This window comes from Phyllostomus hastatus, unplaced genomic scaffold (genome assembly GCF_019186645.2).
Source record: "Phyllostomus hastatus isolate PE091 unplaced genomic scaffold, TTU_PhHast_1.1 phas_scaffold_46, whole genome shotgun sequence".
NCBI lineage: Eukaryota > Metazoa > Chordata > Mammalia > Chiroptera > Phyllostomidae > Phyllostomus > Phyllostomus hastatus.
The window spans coordinates 29,972,938-29,980,245 of NW_025334032.1; the positions used below are offsets into that span (position 1 = coordinate 29,972,938).

Sequence of the window (7,308 nt, forward strand, 5' to 3'; positions counted from 1 at the left end):
ATTGTTTCTTATCCTTTTGGGTAAGATCAAGTATAGTATCTGTTCTTACCAGTTTAATATCTGATATGTCCTCTATCCCAGGGCATTATATTAAATGAATTTTTGGAACTGGGAGATAGAATAGGAGCTTGCTCCATTACTCTGCGCATCGACCCAGTATTGCAGTACTTCCTAGAACGGTGCACCAAAACAAACAAACAAAAAACAAAACAAAACAAAAAACCCAAAACAAAACTAAAAGAAACAAAAAAAACATTTAGCAAAATGCCTGGCACAGGTAAGTAACCAGTAAGTATTAATTTATTATCTAAATGAATTGACATAGAAAATTAGTCGCAATATATTGTTAAGTTGCTTCTCTAGAAACGTCTTTTCTCTTGGCTTGTCCTGCATACTTACACTCAGAGACTAAGGGCCAGGGTTGGGTCAGGGTCAAGGTCCATTCAAGGCTTTCCTCCTCTTTGAACCGACAGAGAGTGAGTGGCCTCTTTGGGGTTCCCTGGGTACCCCTTCACACTGAGTGTGAAATTAAGTGTGTAGCTGGGCTCCCTCCTAGACTGTAGGGCCTCGGACAGAAGGACTGTGTTATTCTCCCCTGCATCACATAACACACTTTGTTGAGTAAACACAGGAACAAAGAAGCACAGAGCAGGTAGTGAAAGGAAATTCTTGCCCTTCCCCTCTAGCTGATCAGATCCCCAGGGAGAGATTAGAAGAGGTTATAGAAATGGAAGAGGTTGGTATTAGAATAAAAAGGATCTTGCAAACTTAGAAAAACACTGTTTGTTCTGTAGTAATGGAAACAAGGAGCCACCGAAACTGAATTTAAGTCTGTTCAATCTATTGGTGACAACTAGCTGAAGCAAACATGCTTTTGCGCACCTGCCAGTCAGCGCCGGCTGGCTCTTGCTTGTGAAAATCCGCCAGTAAGAATGGACCCGCTCCAACAAAAATGCCTCTGAGTGCCAGCCAATCAATGCTTCTCACCCGAGCAACCACACTGCTGCGGATGATGTCGACGCACTCTGAGCTCTGCAAGGCCTCCAGCCCGTGAATTCCACACTTCTCAAAAATCCTACACGACGTCAGCAGTCTGTTCCGTTCTTGGAGACCACGCCTGACCAGCAGAGTTCTCCCCCATTAAAGCAAGCAATACATTCAGCTTTGTCCTTGAGTTTCATACATGGAGGAGGTCTCATCATTCTTTGAAAATTCTGATGTAGAAATTTTCTTGCCCTGAGATAAATTTCATGTAACAAAATTCATTATTTTAAACATTTAGAATGTACAATTCAGTGATTTTTAGTAAATTCACAATGTTGTGCAACCATCATCCCGATTTAATTTCAGAATATTCCCTTTTCCCCCAAAGGAAACCCTGTACTTCTTAATTGCCCCTTCTCCTCATCACCTGTCCACCATTAATCTACTTTCTGTCTGTATAAGTGTCTGTTTTATTTTATAAATCCAAGATGATTTAAGTAAGGATTCTTCTAGAAACCTTTCTGGCTCCTTTGACTTTAACCAACATAGAAGTTTTCAAGCTGTAGAAATATATTAATATAGGAAGATAGAGAAATTGAGTTTATAATGAAGCAGAAAGCCAGAATACTAATAAATGCACTGTGATATGCTTATCAAAGATGATGTTGATGCTAATAGACAAGTCCCAGAAACCAAGCTCAGGGACAGAAAATTTTCCTCCAAGCCCCAGACTCATATATTTTATTGCCTCCATCAAAATGTAGTTTGGAACAAATGTAGATGAGTAACGTTTCTCAATTTCAAGTTTTCCTACAAAGCTGCAGTAATCCGAGACAGTGTGGTGCTGACATACGGATAAACGCAGAGATTGATGGGATGGAATCGAGCGTCCAGAAACAAACTCATGCATCTGTGGTCAATTGACTTTTGACAGGGGTGCCAAGGCCTTAGACGGAAACGTAAATCTTTGTGACCTGGAATTAGGTAATGGTTTCTTAGTTATGACATCAAGAGCACAAACAGCAAAAGAAAAGAAATATACACATCGGACTTCATTAAAATTAAAAGCTTCCGTGTTTCAAAGGATATTGTATTAGTTTGCTAGGGCGGCTGCAACAAAGTACCGCAAATGGTGTGGCTCAGACAACAAAAATGTGTTGTGTCATACGTAGTTCTGGAGACTGAAAGTCGGATGTCAAGGTTTCAGCTGGGTCGGTTCCATCTGAAGGATGTGAGGAGAGGGTCTGGTCTGTTCTGGGTCTCATTCCTTAGCTTGTAAGTGGCTGTCTTCTCCCTGGGTCTCTTCCTTCAATGCATGTCTGTGTTCAAATTTCTCCTTTTTATAAGGACACCAGTCATATCGGACACCGGTCTTATGGCCTCAGTTTAACTTTATGCCCTGTGTAAAGACCTTGTCTCCAAATGAGGTCACGTTCTGAGATACCAGGAGTTGGGACTCCAACATGTCTTTTTAGGGGACACAGTTGAACTCATAATCGAACACATATCAGGAAAATAAAGACAACCCCCCAAATGGGAGAAACTGAAAGTCCTATGTAAGATTAAGGATCTAGTATGCAGAATGTATAACTAACTCTTACAACTAAACAGTAAGTAGGCAAATAACTCAACGAAACATGGGGAAAGGATTTGAATAGATGTTTCTGCAAAGAAGATGTACAAGTGACTCATAAGCACATGAAAAGATGCTCAACATAATTAGTCATCAGAGGATTGCAACTCAAAACCACAAGATATCACTTCACACCCACCAGGATGGCTAATACAAAAACACATTAACAAGTGTCAGTGAGGCTGTGGAAAAACTGGAATCCTCATTCATTGCTGGTGAGTATGTAAAATGGTACAACCACTTTGGAAAATAGTTTGAAAGTTCCTCAAAAAGTTAAACACAGAGTTGCCATATGACCCAGTAATTCAGTCCTGGGTATTGCATGAATTTTGACAGTGGTGCCGAGAACACTCATGCATAGAACTGGATGTGGAGTGGGATGCCTACACGGCTCAGACAGATCCGGAAGCCCGGGATCGAAGCCTGCCCGCCCTCCTGTGAGAGGCCGGTGTTGAAGTTACCCCGTCTGCACACAGCCTTGAGACACAGATGAGAGGCAGCAGACCTGATCGCTGCTGGAAGGACCTGTCACGACAGACTATGGACTTAACTTGCCACCAGTTTGTGCATTTCCTGTGTTCCTTTTACTGTTTTGATACTATATTGTATAAAACCCTTTTTTCCTCTGACTTCGGCTTGATTTCGTTCTGTTGTGTTGGGGTTTTGTGAGGTTTTTTTCTCCTTCTCCCAGACTTCTCTTTGAACATGAACATGTCGCCCCCCTCTCCACCTCTGCCTCCCCTCACCTGTGACATATGCCCTGACATTCTAACATGTCCTCTGGCCCCTCTATACCCCCTGGAGAAAATCCCAGAAATGACCCACCAGTGTTCTTCCCTACCACCTCTTAGGCCTGTTTAGAAAATCTGGAGTTCAAAACCACACTCGGCCATGTTGATATTTTAGTGTAGTAAGTTAGGGACATTGACCTAGCTACAGGGCCACGTAACAGGTTATATACACGGTAGCCGCTCTGATTTGGTTAAAGTTGCCACCATGTGCATTGATACATAATGTGTGCTGGTTTGGGTGTGTGCATACTTTGTACCCTGAAATAAGGTTTATGAACCTTCCTCTTGGCTTTGCATCACATCCAAAGGGGTCCCGCTGGGTTGGCTTTGCCTGAAATAGAGAGTGGAAGGCCATTTGGTTAAGCAGATGCTGCAGAAGGAACGGGAGAAATATGGAGATGCCTGCTGGGGAGGGACCAGAAGACACCCATTCCGAATGTAATTCTTACGTTTATCCCAAACCATTCTTGGGCTTTTCTATGCGTTGGCTTTGTTTGATCACCTTATTTTCCTGGAAGGTTTATAAGTTCAACCATATTCTGTCAACTGCCCCAGTTTTGGTGGAATCTTTTTTTCTGGCTTATAACAAGACGACGTTCTCTCAGATCTCCTGCCCTGCCCCCTCCAAAATCAAGCACATCTGATCCAGAGAGAAGGGACTCTATGTGTCATTTTTTAAGATTGTACTTTGTTTTAGAGGGGAAGGGAGGGAAAAAGAGAGGGAATCATTGATGTGTGAGAGATACATCGATCAGTTTCCTCTCACACACCTCCAGCTGGGGACCTGACCCACAACCCAGGCATTGCCCTGACTGGGGATTGAACTGGTGAACCTTCGGTTTGCAGGCCAGCACTCAATCCACTGAGCCTCACTAGCCAGGGCTCTATGTGTCATCTTTAACATTTGAGGTTATTCATTTACAAGTGTGCACAAGCCACTAGCAAGGGTTGAGCTCCAGGCCATTCATTCCTCCCACCTTCCTGTGATTGGCAGCTCCTGGAATTCTACTGTAAGAAGCTCTCTTCCCTTACATAGTCAAATTCTGTAGTTGGTCAGTTAAAGCAGGGAATCTAAAAATTATAATAGATATCCTTAAAGCTTTATTTTCATTTTAAAACATGCACAAGTCCATTCATTCACCCTTTCTTTGGTATCACGCTAAAGCCTTTCCTTCAACTGGGGTCTACTGGTGGGGTCTGCACCAGACATCCATTAGCATGTCAAACAGCACCGTTAACTTCAGGTGCAGTGGGGTGAGCACTCAGGGTACTTGTGCAGCAAACTGTGGGGCAGACTTCTGGATTTTGACACTTTCCTCCACCCAAACTTCCACGTTTGTTTTACTCACACCTAATTCCACAGCTTTCTTTTTCCCTGGAAGAAGACCTGTCTTTATCACGCTTTCCCCAAGCATTCATTTTCACAGTGATTACCACTCTCTTCACACTCATTTGTATGGTGTTAGTAACATTGAATTAAATTATGCAATTACTAAGCAGGACTTGCATAAACAAGTTTGGGAACAAATGACTGACTTTTGGAAAGCACACAACTCGATTAGGGGGAAAAATGACTGACCCATCAGGGAGTGGCCTACTTCCTGGTTGTGAAGATCGGGTGGGCCTCGAGCTACAGGCGTATTATTCACTCAGAACAGCCCTGGCTGGTGTGGCTCAGTGGATTGAGCGCTGGCCTGTGAACCAAAGGGTCGTGGGTTCCATTCCCAGTCAGGGCCCATGCCTGGGTTGTGGGCCAGGTCCTGGTAGCGGGTGTACAAGAGGCAACTACACATTGATATTTCTCTACTTCTCTTTCTTCCTCCCTTTCCCTCTCTAAAAATAAATAAATAAAATCTTTAAAAAAAGAAAAAGGAGTCTAAATTCAGAGGCGTAGCACTCAAATTCACACGAAGGTAGTACTGAAATTCTTTTGAGAGAAATGCTAACAAAAAGATCTGAACGAACCTCTTTTCTAGGTCTCTGGTAGGACCAGCCATGCTTCTGTGGGAGGGTGTAATGCCTGAGCCTCCATGTGGATTTGATTAGTATCAGTGGGCCTCCTCCTGGTAAATGCTCTAAAATATTAAAATATATATCCCTTTGAAGGAGGCAGGAAAGGAACTGTTCCTAGTTTGTGTTTAATAAAATACTGAAGCCTAAAGTAGCCTTAATATGAGTCAGATTACTAAGGATAATAAATTCTCCGAAAGAACCCATTTGCTAGCCAGTCGGGGGAAAAACTATCCTGTGTGCTGGTGCGCTCCTGTGATAAAACAGCAGGCCTACGCCGGGGATTATAAAGCTGGAAGATTAAAGTATCTGAAAGAGACCTTCACTTACCTTCATTAACGGTCGGACTGCACACAAAGAATAAGCCACCAAAATGATTAAAAGTGTTGGTGCTTGAGGGTGGGCCATGGAACCAGAAGTACTTTCTTTCTACCCCTAAATTGTCGAATGTGAAATTATATTCCTTTTACAAGTGCAAGCAACAAAAACCCACCGTAATTTCCCATCACAGTTAATTGGTAATAATACCAGAACCAGTTTGAAGTTTCAGGTAGAATGGCCCACTGCCTCAGCAGAGGACCCCTTTGGGTCATTCTTACTGAGTTCAGTGGGAACACCAAACAACTCTTTCACGATTTCCCTACTGTTTTGTCTCATGCAGTTTAAGATCTTTAAGAGAAGCAAAGACGAAGCAATTGCTGGATGAGCAATCGAAGGAAGGTTCAGTTGAACTTGCACCTGGAGCCGTAAGACGTGACAAGTCTCAAGATACGCTCTTGCCAAACCACAGCAAGTCATGGTAGACTGACCCTCCCTGACGCACAGAACATGTCTCTCTGGTCACCGAAGTGTGCACGTCTCTTGTGCTTCCGTTGTGCGCAGAGTGTGACCCCCGCTCCATGGTAACACCGTACGGACACTGTCATATTTTGTTTCCTCCCAACCTTGCTTGGTAAATTGACTAATTCAGTTCACATTCTTTTTCCTCAAATGAATTATTGATAATATGACTTAAAAGCCATAGTGTCCCTGGGAAGCAAGGAGGCTCTTCTCACTACATGTTGATTTAGTTAGTTTGATTCTCTGGGGGTAGTTTTTAACCAAGCCCTTGGGAGCTACCTCCCTCACAGGTGCCCTCGCACACTCCCTGGACGGTGTGGACCAGCTGTCTTTATTGGCTCGTCAGAGCTTGTCCGGAGGTAATGTTTTCGAACCAGCACAGCATTTCAAAGGCAGCTTTGTACTTTCCGATCTTTTATCTAAGATGGGGGTGTCAAACTCATTTTCACCGGGGGCCACATCAGCCTCGCGGTTGCCTTCCAAAGGCCGAATGTAATTTTAGGACTGCATAAATGTAACTACTCCTTAACAGTTAAGGAGCTGAAATTACACTCAGCCCTTGGAAGGCAACTGCAAGGCTGAAGTGGCCCCGGTGAAAATGAGTTTGACACCCCTGATCTAAGCTATACTTCATGATCAACCAAACCCTGGGTTGATCACCAGTCATTGAAAAATGAATTAATACCAGTTTTCAAAAACAGGTACTTCTGTGACGTTCTCCCTTTTCAGATACTGTGTGTACAGCAGTACAGCTTTCTAACTCGAGTCACGAGTACTCTTACCAAAACCGACTCGTTCAAATTTGGGACAATTAGGCTAATTAGTACCTGTCAGTTTCAGAAATTCAAAAATAGTTTTTACTATCCACAAACCAAAAATTACATTTCAAGAGAAAATATCTTGGTATTTAATAGTATTAGTCAATGTCTAGTCATTCAGAAGTTGAAAAGTATGTTTTGTTTAAATGTAGAGTCAAATTATTAGAAATACTAGAAATTACAATAAAATCCTCACTATTCTGCCCATTTTGTAATTAGATAAGTAGAACTA

The 7,308-nt window shown here is 42.8% G+C and overlaps 1 non-coding gene across 1 annotated transcript; it reads left to right on the plus strand.

Moving 5' to 3' along the window:
- LOC123807811 lies at window positions 1-190 on the plus strand. The gene has a single exon (XR_006783701.1). It is a non-coding gene; the product is annotated as a U2 spliceosomal RNA (small nuclear RNA).
- The last annotated feature ends 7,118 nt before the right edge of the window (window positions 191-7,308 follow it).